The sequence below is a fragment of the Thermobia domestica genome, chromosome 7, assembly GCF_964235325.1.
Source record: "Thermobia domestica chromosome 7, izTheDome1.hap1.1, whole genome shotgun sequence".
NCBI lineage: Eukaryota > Metazoa > Arthropoda > Insecta > Zygentoma > Lepismatidae > Thermobia > Thermobia domestica.
The window spans coordinates 103600446-103616472 of record NC_137460.1 but is presented as its reverse complement, the minus strand read 5'-3'; the positions used below and the strand labels follow the sequence as shown (position 1 = coordinate 103616472).

Genomic DNA, 16027 nt, shown 5'->3' with positions numbered 1-16027 from the left:
ATTTGCTTGTTTTTTTATATGGGGGTAATCTGATCCCGGGACACGACTACCCCCTCCATTATTTCCTAAGTTAATTGCTGAATCTCGTCTTGTGACAATTGTTAGTATTGAGGTATATGTACTAGTGTCTTAGATATGCTTTAAGTGAAACCAGCATTAATAGCGTCGATTTTTCCTTTGTGAGTGCTATTTTGCCGCTTTTCTTGTGGGAGGGGTATAATTAGAGAAAGGACTAAAGTGGTGGGGCAACTAGTTAGTGTTGTAAGGTGGTTAACTTAAATATGGAACAACATTTCGAATATCACTTCATTTGCTTGTTTTTTTAGGGGGGTAATCTGATCCCAGGACACGATTACCCCCCTCCATTATTTCCTATGTTAATTGCTGAATTTCGTGTTCTGACAATTGTTAATATTGAGGTATATGTACTAATGTCTTAGATGTGCTTTAAGTGAAACCAGCATTAATAGCGTCGATTTTTCCTTTGTGAGTGCTATTTTGCCGCTTTTCTTGTGGGAGGGGTATAATTAGAGAAAGGACTAAAGTGGTGGGGCAACTAGTTAGTGTTGTAAGATGTTTAACTTAAATATGGTACAATATTTCGAGTATTACTTCATTTTCTTGTGTTTTATTTGGGGGTAATCTGATCCCGGGGGTAATCTGTTCCCGCGTTATAGCCGGGATATCTTTACCCCTTAGTACAGTTTTACCGGGGGTAAACCTGTCCCGGGGGTAAAATGATACCGTTACACCGCCCCTGATGCGTCTTCCGACTACGAAAAACGGATCACTGCTCGTTGTTCGTCTTTGCTGTAAAGTTCTAATTCATCGGACATGATCTATCTCCTAACATAAGGAAGCTAAACGGAAGAATTTGGTCAAACTTTTATAGCATAACAATAAAATAAGCGAGGACAGAGATCTGTTGAAACTATGTGAGAAAAGTTGTAGCTATATGCGAATAATTTTTTACTTATTCTCGTAGTTAAGAATGGAAATAAAGTGTGGTCTTTGGACTCTTAACCGGTTCCTGAAACTTGCTTCTCGATATATATTACATTTTTTTGTTCTATACAGATCACCCTTAAAACCGGAACTGGTTGATTTTCTGCCTCGTCCGGTTTTAATAGAGAGATTAATTTGGAGATGGAATATATTCTCGATATCTTAATCAACCATAAAAGAACTGTTTATCTCCATCTGTCGCTGTCTTTGCTCAATAACGATTAACGTTAAAACAGGAACGGGTTACTTTCTGGCACTTCTGGTTTTCGTAGAGAGCTTAGGTTAAGTGAAGATAGAATATATTTTCGGGACTCTTAACTGATTACAGGGAATAGTTTCTCGCCTCTATTACGGTTTTAACTTTACGTTGATAAGAGTTAAAACCGGAAGTAGTTTATTTGAATAGGGGATTAAGAAAGAAAATAGTGTCTATTCTTATAACGCTAGAATCGATTTAGAATAACCTCCTAGCTATCTCTTATTGGTTTTACTCTAGATATATAGATATATCCTGGGGAACAAAATATCTCAGGAACTACTTGGCTAATCGCCATTAAATTTGATCATTATATAGAAGGTCATAAGATAGGATTCGAGTTTGTTGATAGAGTCAAAATTCAAACCGGAAGTGATAGAAATAATCCATTTCCGGTATTTATGCTGATTACTATACTGCAGGAAGGGAAATAGGAAGTAAAAATAGTATTCTTGAGACGCTTAAGTGGTTACAGAAAACTATTTTTACTTCCTGTTTCTCTTCTTGCAGTATAGTGATCAGCATAAAAACCGGAAATGGATTATTTCTACCACTTCCGGTTTGAATGTTGCATCTATCAACAAACTTGAATCCTAGCTTTGGACCCTCTATATCCTGATCAAATTTAATGGCGATCCGCCAAGTAGTTCTTGAGATATTTTTGTTCTCCAGGAAGACGCATACACGGACAAAGATGTAAATGAACTATACCGATAAACTGTAAGGGGGATTCATCACATCCAAATAAAAAGAAAAATGTCTATCTGGATCTGTGGGGAAAAGTGTGTGTTTTAGAGCTAGAGCCTCCAAAAGCGTGAAAAACATAAATTGCACCAGGCGTTACTTTAGATATGAGGAACCGTGGAGAGGTGGATCCTATGAGCTTGAAGGCAGTAACACAAACGGCATTCAAAAATGCATATTTAAGCAATGAGAAATAGGTGCTAAAAGATTCCCCACATTACATAATCCCAGACATGCCTCCAACATAATTCCCAAATACACTCGGATTTAAAGGTAGGTCCAATGTAGATAATTAAAGTCTTGACAATAATGAACATGTAATGAGTCGGTGGGAAATCTCAAGTGTTAGAGACCAAAAACTTACCCCTAAAACCGTTCACGGTTCTTTGTGTTCGGAAAATCGCGTGTTACCATATGAATATCACGGTACAATTCATGCTCTTTTTTCATGTTTGAGAGTCAAAAAATTGCAGGACGCATATATGTATTTTTTGGATATAGTGTATATATGACTTCCTTTACTTCGACACAGACTATCACTTCATGGTTCCTCGCGTTTGAAATAACGCGTGATGCAATTTGTTTTGGTGGGTGTTGATCCATTACCTAAATAATTTGTGATATCTCAGCAAGAAAAACCTACGTAAGTATGAATATACTGTAACTTTTCATAATTTGCGCCGGTCTTTTAGTCTAGAAATATGGGAACACTATGTCCAGGACAATTGGTAGTGTCCGTGCGGTAGCCGTATTTCGCAGAGATTCTATCCAAGAGGCAGCTTTACAGACTCCTTATCTATTTTCCCATATCTTTATCAAACTGTAAGGTGTTTGTATTCCTTGTCGAAGTGGAGTTGTTGACATCAATTCAAACACAAGAAGTTGGTCAAAGTGACTTGTTTCAGTAAGTTGTACTTCGGTGAATGATGTCAATAGATAGTTGTTTAGGATAGGATACTTTTCCATGCAAATCGGTGAGAGTAGATTTATCCTTACATTCTCCACAGAGGAGTAAAATTTGGTATAATTTCTATTATCTCCGGACTATTTTTGTACTATATACAATTCTATGGTTGAGCTAGCGTTGAGGACTACCATCCTCAAAACATAAGAAACACGGACTATAGTTTGTTTCATGTAAAGTGATTTGCTCTTTTTTTTTTTAACTTGTCAGTATTATAGGAGAATAGGGTACGTTTTGGTGTGATATTTCTTCTTATTTAGAATATTCGCCATTTACAAGTTGTGTCTGAAAGGTTAATTCTTTCCGAAAAGTTTTGCTTCTATGTAATTTATCGTATTTCAGTTCGTTACCTATATTTCTTGGAGCTATATTTATACCTTCTTGGATATAATCCTTCAATCTTTTTCTAAGAGTTGAAGCGTGTTACTGTTTAGTTTTATTAATACCACGTTTTAGTGGAAAAAAGGGAGGACATCCCAAAAAATTTTTTTCTTTTTAAAAAAACTTCTAAAAGAGAGGCATTAAAAACTTTAGTGAACAATAGAAAGAAGTAACTTTATGCAAAGCAAAAACAATAACTGTCCTTAACACGGAGGAGAATTTTTTTGCAAAACTATCAACAGCCACTGCACAAGAAAATTTAACGGTTTTTGAGTGACATTACAGTCAAATGAACCAGAAGAAATAGGTTTTTTGACGGAAATACATTTGAGCGTTCTAATTACAAGATAGATGGAAACCGGTGACCGAGTTTAGAAATATTAAAAATAATATTTTGGCCAAAGTGGAATAGGATACAGTGTTATGACGTAGTTGGGTTAAAGTTATGGTTTGTAATGTGGAAGAAAATTGAGATCGTTTATAACAACTTGTTTCAGTTTATTTGAGAAGAAATACGATTTAGACCTATGCGTGAGCTGGATCTCTTCGTACAGTTTATTGTGTTTGTAACCCGCGAAGACCCATCCGTGGCCTGTAGGGCAAGTAAATAATTAGCTCCGAGACTTATCTTTCTTAACTAAATTAACTTACGGCCAAAGTGTACTTGTGTTTAAGTCACTTTGTGTAGTCGCGAATTTTATTCGTCGTTACATTTTGTTTTATAGTGTAGGAATGATTGTAAATTATGTAAGTGCACTAAGTCTTATATTTCAAGTATGCATAACTGGTTAATTAAGGTAATGCAAGATAGAGTTAACTAGGTCCCATTATGACATTGGCCCTTATTCTGGAGTGTATTCTGGAGTAGATAGGGAGCTTAATATCGCTTTCTCTCGAAATTCGTCTTCATGGCGAATGACTCTTTGGGTACACTTATAAATTACACTGTGTAATATTTATGTTACATATTAATGCTGTCAATCAAGATTGGAATGATTTATGTTTTGGACAGCACGATCCTCAAACCTACCTTTGTTATGATCCTTTGTAATTAACTTAGAAAAGAACACACCACAATAAAAGGTATAGGAAGTTCCAATTGATTTGCTTTCATTTAATGGCTAATTGGTAACAGTGAATACCTAAGCTATTTCTAAACTATATTCTAAATTTATTTACATAAACCGACTGAAATTCAATCTCAATACATTTATTTTATGTAGAATTAATGAGTAGAAAGAGTTCCTTTTTCTTCTTCTTCTTTTTTTGATTTTCTTGTGAAATTGGTTATATACAAGCTGGACTGCATTAAACACTTTTTCCGCCCTGGACTTAAAAAAAATAAATGCCACACAAGAACATTTTGCGTTGCCCGTATTCAGATGTACGTGAGCAAAGGTAACATACCAACAACAGCATACATATTTGCCAAAATACAAAACGTTATAGTTTTACTCTGGCAGTGAATAAGTAATAGCATCAGCTCCTTACGTCAGTAGCGTCGTAACCAGAAAGCCTGATCATTCTGTAACATCATAATTGTTTTCGGTATAGATCTCCCTTAAATTACACTCTCATAGACACGTTCTTTCCCCCATATATCATACTTCAATCTTGACTTTTTTTTTTTTAATTTGCTGCCATATAAATTTGAAGCAATGGGGCTGTGTCTGGGCCAGGACTCATGTTTTACATTCATAAATAAATGCGTCTAAATAAGTTTAGTATTATTGGGCCTTATCCAGAGTCGTTCTGTCGCGTGATTAGTGCCATACTAAAGAGTTCGACAAACATATGCTTCCTGCAGTAGTCAAACCTTTAGTATGACGCTAATCATACGTCAAAACGACTCTGCATAAGATCTAGAATCTTTAAGAACAGAGACAAGTTCCAACTATGTTATCATACTGGATGTATTTTTGTTGGATGTTACCACGTGATCTAGACACAGATTTTTTCTTCCTTTTTTTTTCACAGGAACAATGCAGAGCGGACCTCAAAATGAGTATTAGTTTGGTTTTCGGTCAATTGCCATTATTCACCTTTCTTCTAATTTCCGAGGGTTCTTTTATCAAATGCCATGTGACGATCCAGCTATTAACAAGCAGTTTCTTTACTTGCGACCTTCCATGTAGCTTTTCACGAATTTGCTTTGAAGATTGTTTTGAATTCATAATTCTTTACAGTAGAGTGAATTTTGAGACCTTCGTTATCTTCCAGGATAAATTACCAACAAAACATTTTTGAGAAGGAACGTTCTATTGAACATTTCCTTAAACATTTCCTCCATCCTGAACTTCATTAATATTTCTTGCGGTTGTGCTTTAATTGAGTTTCAACTCTTAGAAGTATATTTGTTGAAAATTTTATTTTGATATCTTTTATTATTAGGAATTGTCCTGGGCTCTACCGGCATCTATGCAGTAGCATCACTTGGCAGGGTGGGGTTTGTCCACCGATAAAACGTTTTCACGTTTTTCAATGGTATATATAAGTATACAATTTATTAAAAATTCGTGTATATCTGAAACTTTTCAGAGATTTCTCCACTGCCCTCCGAAAATGACGGCTCTGTCCCTAGTCGAGCATACTATTCTGCGAAGGGGGAAGAAAGATGGGGAAGGGAGGAAGCAGCCTGGGACTTGCATCGCGAATTCCATTACAGTATTTGGCTAGTGTGAGGTAGGAAAACCCAGAAAAATTTTACTCAGGATATATCAGGCCTAAAAAATCTGTTACATCTTTACGTCCGTGTATCCCCACAGAGAATCGAACCCAGAACCGCTTGCACCAGAAGCGAGAGCATTTGCGGTTACGCTTGCAGAGCAACAAGAATGAATATAGACACAAACATGGGGACATATGTATCTTCTATAGATAATAATAGACAAAAGAAATAAAACATAAACTTACCAGTTATATATAGATATGTAGATAGATACGTAATAAAATATTGAACACTTTTTATTAGAATCACATAGTGAGATTTACAAGATAGTGAGATTTTGGTAATACGTTTATCCGTCTATTCATTACTTCACACGATACTTCTTGAACAGTTGCGAATTCTTTAATTCTGTTCCTTGCAATCTCTTCCTCAAGGGTGCAACACAGATCTACGGGAAGAAATTCTCGACTGCGCATGAGGGCCCCCTCTACATTTACACTGAAGAAAATGTCCCGCGCTTCATTGGCTTACGCAGGAAAAATAAGGTTCGGTATTTTTGAACATCTCGTATTTATAGCTAGAGCAATTATCTTTGCCTTGCTCATTAATGGAATCAAACCGTTTACATCTTAACGAATAACGGTGACTTTCGTCCGTCCGTTAGGCCTAACGCTTGAACTAAAGTGAATTTTTGAATTCTGTCTTGTGCAATGTACATAGATCAAGTTTTGTTAGTGAAGTCAACCAATTAACACGTTCAAGGTTAACAGTGGCTTCAAAAGTAGCAATTAATATTTCATATTCTACTATTGAAAAAAAGGTAGGCCTAGTAAAAGTAACGGATGTCACCGTTAGACGCCAGAAAATATCTTCCAGCGGCTGGCATCTACCGGATGAAATTGAAACTTCTAGTGTTTGATCTTTTTTTACTATTTACAAGAGATTTCATATTTACTATTTACAAGAGATTTCATATTTACTTTTTCTTCTTATAAAGTAAAATGGGTGTAAACGAGTTTTCCTCAATCTTACATTATACATGTCGAGTGTCTGTGTGTGTCAACTATTTGACTGGTTCAAAAGTAACGTGCAATAAAATCCAACTATCTTTAATGTGGCAAACATGCATTTTTTTGTTTATTTCTTAAATAAACTATTTCGCAGAGTTTAACAAGTACTAGCAGTGTCAGAATTACACCACAGAAAAGAGTTAAGTTTGGTAATGTGTTTCTATCACGTATTTTTAGTGGAGAGATTAGAACGCATATGGTCTTAAATAAACTATTTCACAGAATTTAACAAGTAGTAGCAGTGTCAGAAGTACACCACAAAAAAGAATTAAGTTTGGTAATGTGTTTCTACCACGTATTTTTAGTGGAGAGATTAGAACGCATATGGTCTTAAATAAACTATTTCACAGAATTTAACAAGTAGTAGCAGTGTCAGAAGTACACCACAGAAAAGAGTTAAGTTTGGTAATGTGTTTCTACCACGTATTTTTAGTGGAGAGATTAGAACGCATATGGTCTTAAATAAACTATTTCACAGAATTTAACAAGTAGTAGCAGTGTCAGAAGTACACCACAGAAAAGAATTAAGTTTGGTAATGTGTTTCTACCACGTATTTTTAGTGGAGAGATTAGAACGCATATGGTCTTAAATAAACTATTTCACAGAATTTAACAAGTAGTAGCAGTGTCAGAAGTACACCACAGAAAAGAGTTAAGTTTGGTAATGTGTTTCTACCACGTATTTTTAGTGGAGAGATTAGAACGCATATGGTCTTAAATAAACTATTTCACAGAATTTAACAAGTAGTAGCAGTGTCAGAAGTACACCACAGAAAAGAGTTAAGTTTGGTAATGTGTTTCTACCACGTATTTTTAGTGGAGAGATTAGAACGCATATGGTCTTAAATAAACTATTTCACAGAGTTTAACAAGTAGTAGTAGTGTCAGAAGTAAACCACGGAAAAGAGTTAAGTTTGGTAATGGGTTTCTCCCACGCATTTTTAGTAGAGAGATTAGAACGGAAATGGAAGGTATACTTGGTGCACTTAATCGACTGCTGAAATTTCTTTCTCAGCATCCACTATCGTTTTTACTCTATAGTAATCAAAACGTTAAAACTAGAAATGGTTGATTTGTATCACTACCGGTTTCAACCGGAAGTTGTACTGGATTTATATCAGTTCCGGCTTCAATAAAGAGTCAAGCATGAAGGTGAAATGTATTCTTAGAATGTTTAATTGATTGCTTTTCTCTTTATCTATTGCAGTTTTTGTACTATAGTGATCGACATTAAAGTAATATTTTTTTTTTAAATATTTCTACCACTGAGGTTCGCATATAGCCTCTATTAACGAACCGCTTTCCTAGCTTTTGACTCATTACATGCTGGCCAAATTTGGCGCCGATTCATGAAGATCTTTTTGAAATTTTGGCACCCGGACTTATGGATGGACATATCATCGTTATTATAGGCATTCTGCCATTATTAGCAGGTTACTAGCCGCAATCGAGAAGTTTCTATTCTGCAAGGGTTGTCAGCTAACTTCTTCATCTTTACATATGATATTTCTCTTTTGATACCATCCATCCTTCTTCCATCGTTCCTGTCTTTCCGGTAACCATATCCTGTAGCACGTCTCTCATTACACACATCCTTTTCAGGCAGTTTTAACCAATTCCTTTTCCGCTTTTCAATCACATCTAAAATTATTCTTTTTACCTCCATCATTTCTAACTCACCTCATTCGTTTCTCCACCCGACAAAGTTAAATCTGTCCACTCATCTTTATGCCCATATTTCTACTGTCCTCCCACAACTGTATTGAAACATTCCATTACAATTAGACATGCACTCTTGTACCTATGTCTATTTTCTTGTATCTTCTCAATTTTCCTCCACCTCTTCAGTAGTATGGGAAGTGATCATACGTTTGTGTGTATTACCACTACATATCTGTGATTTGCATTAAGTTTCCGTCATAATTCTGTCATCAACTAATTTTACTTTCACTACCTTCTCTTTTAAGAGCTTACCAAGAATTATTCTCACATTATTACGGCCACCCTCTTCATTTCTTGCAGTCTATATTATTCTCTTCTTAATTTCTCATTACATTCCCATGTAACTTCAAAAACTCCTACCAAGTTCATATTTTTCATTTCTTATTTAAGATATTTTAATGTCCTTATCCTAAATCTTTTACTTTTGCTTGCTTCCTTCCTCCAGTGATCTTGCTGTTTTGCCCTTTTGTCCAATATCTTTTTTTCTTCGCAGGATATCCTTCTTCTGCCGTTAACCCCTTGGTCGAGCCATAAGTGGTTCAAATTAGTTACGTATTTCCGGATTCACCACGTATTGACATAGAACAAAAATGGTATTAGATAGCGACAAATACGTAGTTATTTTCCTATCAGTTCAGGGTCTCAATAGATCATAAAATCACAATCCACAATACTCTAACAATGACGGAAGTGAATAAAATTTATTAACACGTCCGGTTTCAATATTGACTTGCAGATAGCAAACTGGTAAAAAGATATAGAGTTAAGCCTTTTCTTTCATTCGATTCACCTTGCCTGGAAGAAGGTTCATCTTTTCCCTTAGCATTTAGTCAAACTGAAAGTAGTTCAAAACAATGATATTTGATTTTAACTGTAATCAAATTTTAACTGTCATAGAACGAAGTGAGTAAGAGACAACGAGTAATGCCTTTGTGATATAAATTCAGTGTTTCTTCGATTTTGGATTCAGCATTCGAGAAGCACGTTCTATCATTAATCTTACTACTATATTGCAAGAAGGGCTGATGGTTAATTGCAAAATCTCCGAACACTCATTTCTAGGGGGTTAATTGCATCCTAGTCACCTGTTTGAAAAAAAACTAAGATCACTAAGCTCAGCACTTCCATTTGTTCATCAGAAATAAGTCTTCCACAGGTGATACAGTGCTGGGTGTTTGTGTGATAAGAAGAGAAAGAGATATGTCGCTTTTTATAGACAAAGGTTGCAAATTTCACTTTCATAGAAATTTGAAGGACAATATTCAGCGATGGATCAACAAATTAAGGGAAAATGGTATGGCAATTTTCTACTGCTTTCCACTCTGAATTATTCCAACCGTTAAAATAACTCTGTCCCTACCTGGGACTGATTTCCAAGCTACTATACCAATCACTATGTTTACAGCCAACTTGAACACTGGAGAATTGTTACCTTCTCCCAAGACATTGCTGCATGAAAACGTGCAAGACGTAAAATTAGATTTAAGAAATAACATAATCTACCTTTTCTAACAACATAGTCACGAGAAACAAGAAGAACACGTTTTAAATAGACAGGACTTAGCAATAATTTGCAACCCAAAGCTGTGGATGATGCTTCAAGCAAACCATCGAAACTTTTGTACAGTGAACATTAGCAAGGCGAAGTACCTACTTTATCTGATGTATACCTTATTGACAGAAACATTAGAAGATCTCGAATATCTGATCATCCGAAATTGAAAAAGAGTCACAAGGACACTACACCCATGTTGCATTATAACATATGGACATTAAAGCAAGAAGTGGTGAAAAATGTCTAGTGACAAATGACAGTCAGAAGGACATTGTTGTGTTTTCAATGCCTACAATTTTAAAGCTAAGAATGTTGAGTGAAAATAGTGCTGTGTATGTTAATGGAACTTTCAAAAGTGTTCCACCATATTTTAGTCAAATATTCGGTGTTCATGGACTTACTAATGAAGTACTAGCAAACCCGTACGTCCTGCGCAAGCGCATGACACTATTATTGTCTGAATGATTGAATAGGATACAAAATTAAAAATATTTATGTTTATTGAAAATTTGATGGAGTGGATCAAGAGTTAAGATTTATTTTTATATATCAATCTCCCCTTCTCCTCCCCCTCCCCTAGGTTCTACCATCAAAGTGAAAATATTAAAAAAAAAAAAAAAAAACTTTCCAGGCTCGAACGTCATCTATATTGAAAATTTGATCGAGATCGGTCAGGTGGTTCAAGAGTTATTAAGTTTTATTTATTTTTATATATCTCTCCCCTCCCATCCTCCTTCCGTAAGTACTACCGTCAAAGGAATATGTTGGTAATTTGATTAAGATCGGTTTGGTGGTTTAAGCGTGATGAAGTCACAAAGACGGTTACTTTTATTTTTTTTTACATATATGTTCCCCTTCCCCATCCCCTACATTGCGCAGTCAAAATAAAATGACGAAAACATCCCAGGTCCGAACCTTATCTATGTTAAAAATTTGAATGAGATCGATTGGGTGGTTCAAAAGTTATTAATTCACGAACATGGTCACTCTTATTTTTATATTTATTGATTTTTGTTTATCTCCCCCTCCTCCCCAACACCTACGTTGTTCCGTCGAAGTGAAATGGTGAAATCCATCCCAGGCACAAACATCATCTATGTTGAAAATTTGATCGAGATTGGTTTGGTTCAAGAGTTATTAATTTTTATAATTTCCCCTTTTCCCCCTCCTCTAAGTTCTACCGTCAATGTGGATAGCTAAAAACACTAACAGGCCAGAACTGCATCTACGTCAAAATTTCTAGAAAGAGAAAGTGATAAAAGCATTAAAACTGATATGGGAGAACAGTGTGTGTACAATAGGAGGAAAATTAGTGAAAATACAGGAAGGACTAAGTGTAGGATCGAAACTAAGCCCATTTTAATGAGGCATTCGACCATACAGTATTAGAAACTAAAAAGAGACTACAGTATTAAAACTGCAGGGAATAATGAACAGTATTTGAAATTGCTCGATTATTTGTTGCCATGGTCTGGAACATTTTTGAAGTCTTGAAGTATTGTCACATTCAGTCTCCTAAGTTGCGACAAACAATCTTTCGAATTAGAAGTTGAAGTCATTAAAATAAATATTTTATACAACAATATGAGGAGCAGTAATAATTTAAACACTTAAACATGTATCCGTATAAAGGTGTTGTTTGAAATTCAGGACATTTGGTGCTTCAACAGCAACATATGAGAACACATTACCCCGCAAAGAGAACCAGTCCTCCACGATAAAAATTCAACCTTGCTCTATTTGCCTTTGCCAAACATTACTCGAGTACTTTAGAAATAGAGCTCTTTGTCGAGAAATTTTGAAGATGCTATCAACGATAACTACTGTAGAAGGTTTTTCAGAAATAAATCAACATTAACGAGCTTTTTATGTGTTTTCTAGAGCAAGAGTACATAGAGAGCTATTAATGAGCATATCTTCTAATACGGTACTTCTTGTGCTACAGAGGCTCAAAAACAAACATGCTTGTTTTCCGATTTTTTCATAGTAACATGTTAGATAAGTAATAAGTTAACATTCTAAATTTTAATTTGAAATAAAATAGCTTAATTCTATTTCTTTAGATATTCACTACGCAAAAGATAGAAGTTCGTAACTGTAGTAAACTCGTATGTAGCTTGTTATGCATATCATGAAAATAATTTTTAGTAGGCTCCCAAGAAGAAAGTGTGTTCCAATGAAATAACTGTGACCACAGACGGGCCTGATCTGGTGGGGGAGCAGTCTTGGAGGGAAGAATGATGGCAATGGAGCACCTGCCTCGTTTCCCCCCACTTTATCATCGTTACTGGTAGCATGAAGGACACTTGGCAATACGTTTTCCTCTATGCTTATTCTTTTCTTCGAATTTAACATATGATGTGTTTCAGAGCATATCGAATTCAAGCACTGACATATAAAAGTATTTTCTAAAATTCAAATATTTCAAGGTATGTTTCGGCATCGCCGGCTACGACCACTTAGTGCCTTACCATATCCCTCTCGTAACATGAGATTTAGTATACAGGGGATAGTTGACCTTTCGGCCGTTGTGGCGCCACTAACGTGCATTAAACAGAAGGACAGGTTGTCTGTCACGTAAGCCTGAGCGGATTTAGACAAGTGTAGTGTGGTCAGGATTGCCAAATAAAAATAGTCTAAATAAGGGATGGGTTGACGAGTCTCAATGAGTATTAACGGGAAGGGTTTTAATAAACGTGATCTAGTGGTAGAAAATGAGCCAGGCATCACATAAAAAGTAATCCTTTTAGACTGAAAGAAATACAAAAGTATGAACTAATACAGAATTAATATAGATCTAAGAAAAAATAGATAAATCTTACTTTTAAAACATTGAGTTTACGTAATCTAAACTATTTCAAAAATCCTACTTCACGCTTGATTAACTGTACTGATAAAATTTTTCAAGTTTGGATTTTTCTTTAGGCTGTCGAAAAATTCAGCTGTCATCAACTGGGCAGAAACACATATTTCTGTGTCAGTCCATTTCAAATTCATATGTGAGAAAACTCTTTCCACAAATGAATTTGACGGTGGGATCCTTAGGCAAAAGGAGACGACTTTAAATAAATTTGGCAACCCGGAGCTTTTCTGAAATAGCATTTGCCATTTACTGGGCAGGATCATGACGACTCATTAAAAATTTGCGGGCTTTAAAGTCGTTGTCTGAGGTAAATTTGTCATTTAAGCAAAATACATGACTTTTGCTGCCCCGTATCGAAGCTCCCTGGGATGCGGGACAAAATCATAAAATAAGGGACTATCCCTAAAAATCCGGGACATTTGGGAACCCTGAGTCTTGTGTTTTACGTGATTTTTTCTCCTTGCTAAAGAAAAAAGTCACGTGGTGTATGTAGGCACTATAGTTGCATAATGCTTGCAGTATCTTTATGTAGTAAAATTGACACCACAAAAAGTATTGTTTTATTGTTTTAACTATGGTATATTGTTGTGTACCATTTTGTCTGGAAGCAATAATATGTAGGTTAGCAGAGCAGTTGTATTTACAATAAATCGAATTTTAAGAACTGGATTACTATCTCTGCCTTCCACCGCAAATTTTACTAAATATTTCAAAGGAAAATACATATTCCCGATCACTTTCCTGATTCTGAAGCATATATCCCCATACCAGATATAATTACAGAATTGTTGACTGGTCTACATACTGATCCTAATAAGTGTTGTTTATTATTTGTGTAATTTATTTTAGTTATTTGTTTCTGAGTAGTAATGGGGTCTATGCGTAGGTTGGTTCTTTTCTAAAGAAAAAATAGGCCTAAAACCTTTAGCTTATGAGCAAGAGTGCCGATTTCTGTGTAACTTTGGGGGAGCCCTATGGCAGATACGCTTTAGTAGAACAAGAAAACGAATTACCATGTACTGGTCCACCCCCACCCCCCATTAGGGGAGCCAATTTCAACTTCGGGGGGCCCGGCCTCCAAAGCTTCCCAAGATTGATGCCCTTGCTAATGGGATAGAAGAAGAACCCAGAGCTTTTATTTCGGATACTATCCCAGTATTTGGTGTACCAGTGGTAACCTCAAATTTCTCTAATATTTATCTAGATAAAATGATTTTATTTACTTTTGTGAAATATCGTAGTAATATATTAGTAGACTCCTATTTGCATCTTACTAAAACAGATAATATACAAAGATCCCAGGTTGTAGAAAGATATTTATGTATTTCTGACAATCTACCATATGAAACCTACTAATACGATAATGCGAAGGGAAAAAAATATAACCATTTTGCAATAGGAGAAAAATAGACCCATTCATTAAAGTGTAAACTAAAAGTGAAATTTAGTTAAATCATAACGCAAATGAAATCCAATCCTTAAAAATTCAGACTCTACACACTATATGCAAAATAAGAAATTAGAATTATAACATTTTAGCCTATTGTTCACTACTATTGTCAAAATTTGTATAATTCTTTAATGTTCCTATTTATAGTTTTCTTTTCAGACATTTTATCAGGAACAGTGAAATTAAATTCTATTGCTTTCTTAGGAAGTTTTCTTAGGGAGATCGAAAAATTATTCAAAGTATAGATTGTGCCTCATGTCGCTAACTTATCAGTAAGGACAAATGCAATTCCACGCTTATGAGCTTGATATATAAACAAGACAGTAGAAACGTAATGTGCTATCCTACAAAAGAACTATAGTACGGCCGCTGTCTCTGGCTCTGACAGCTATGCGAAAAAGAAAGCGAGGGTTGATACTACATTGACATCCCCCCATAAGGCCCAATGAGTGACCGAGCTGTCATCGCGCTGGCATGAAAACCAGATGTTGTTACAGTTCCGTATTCTTCCTTTTGTTTGTGCATAGTTGAGTGAAAACTGATTTGAGATCGTGCTTGGTTATTGCAACTTTTTTTCTTTTCTTTTTGTGTGTCTGGGTGTGCTGTTAAGAAGTATTGTTATTAATTGGTGACAATGGCTAGTTCTTCAGAACCGAAGCCAAAGAAAATAGTGTATAAAGGACAAATTGGCAACATTGTTTTGTCCACGTACAGAACTGTCAGAGTCAGAGACGTAGCGGCCGTATGAAAAGGTCCATCGGTTTGTGAACACCCGAATTTCGGAAACTCTTTCCGCCTATATTGTTTCCTTTCTGCAACACGCTGGGTATTTGCAGTGCCTCGTTTCGGACAATCATTCACTCAAATTAAGTGTAAAAATTTGCGATGTAATAGTTCCAGTGTTGCTGAAGAACATAGCAGATGTTGAAACAGGATGTTTTGAACATGCAACATTTCTAAATGCCAAGCCATTTTCTGGGGAAGTGCTTTGTTTGTAATTTATAAAGGATTTCTTCCCGGTGTGTTTGTATTATCTTTTATTCTTAATTAATCAATAGTATACTAATTGTATTCAATTTTATAAACAGTTTAGTTTTTGTGATACTATGGGGTGGGGACTTAAGAATTCGCTTCCTGTTATAGCTAGCTATTTCATTTACCTGCTACACAGAGAAAATATTAGTGCACGTAACTAGCGCCACAGCGGCTCCTAAAGGAACTAGGCCCTGTTCGCTTGTCTGTGCTATTTGGGAAGGCGCTAAGATATCGTAGCCGGCGATGGTTTCGGTATAAAAAGTAAGTGTGTCGTTGAGCAAAATAAGGTTTTATTTTCTTTGAAAGAACATTTC

At 35.7% G+C, this 16027-nt stretch overlaps 1 long non-coding RNA gene across 1 annotated transcript in view; it reads left to right on the top strand.

The window, feature by feature from the left end:
• Window positions 1–16027, top strand: part of LOC145688911 (uncharacterized) — a 44498-nt gene that overhangs the window by 2820 nt on the left and 25651 nt on the right. The window lies entirely within an intron of this gene.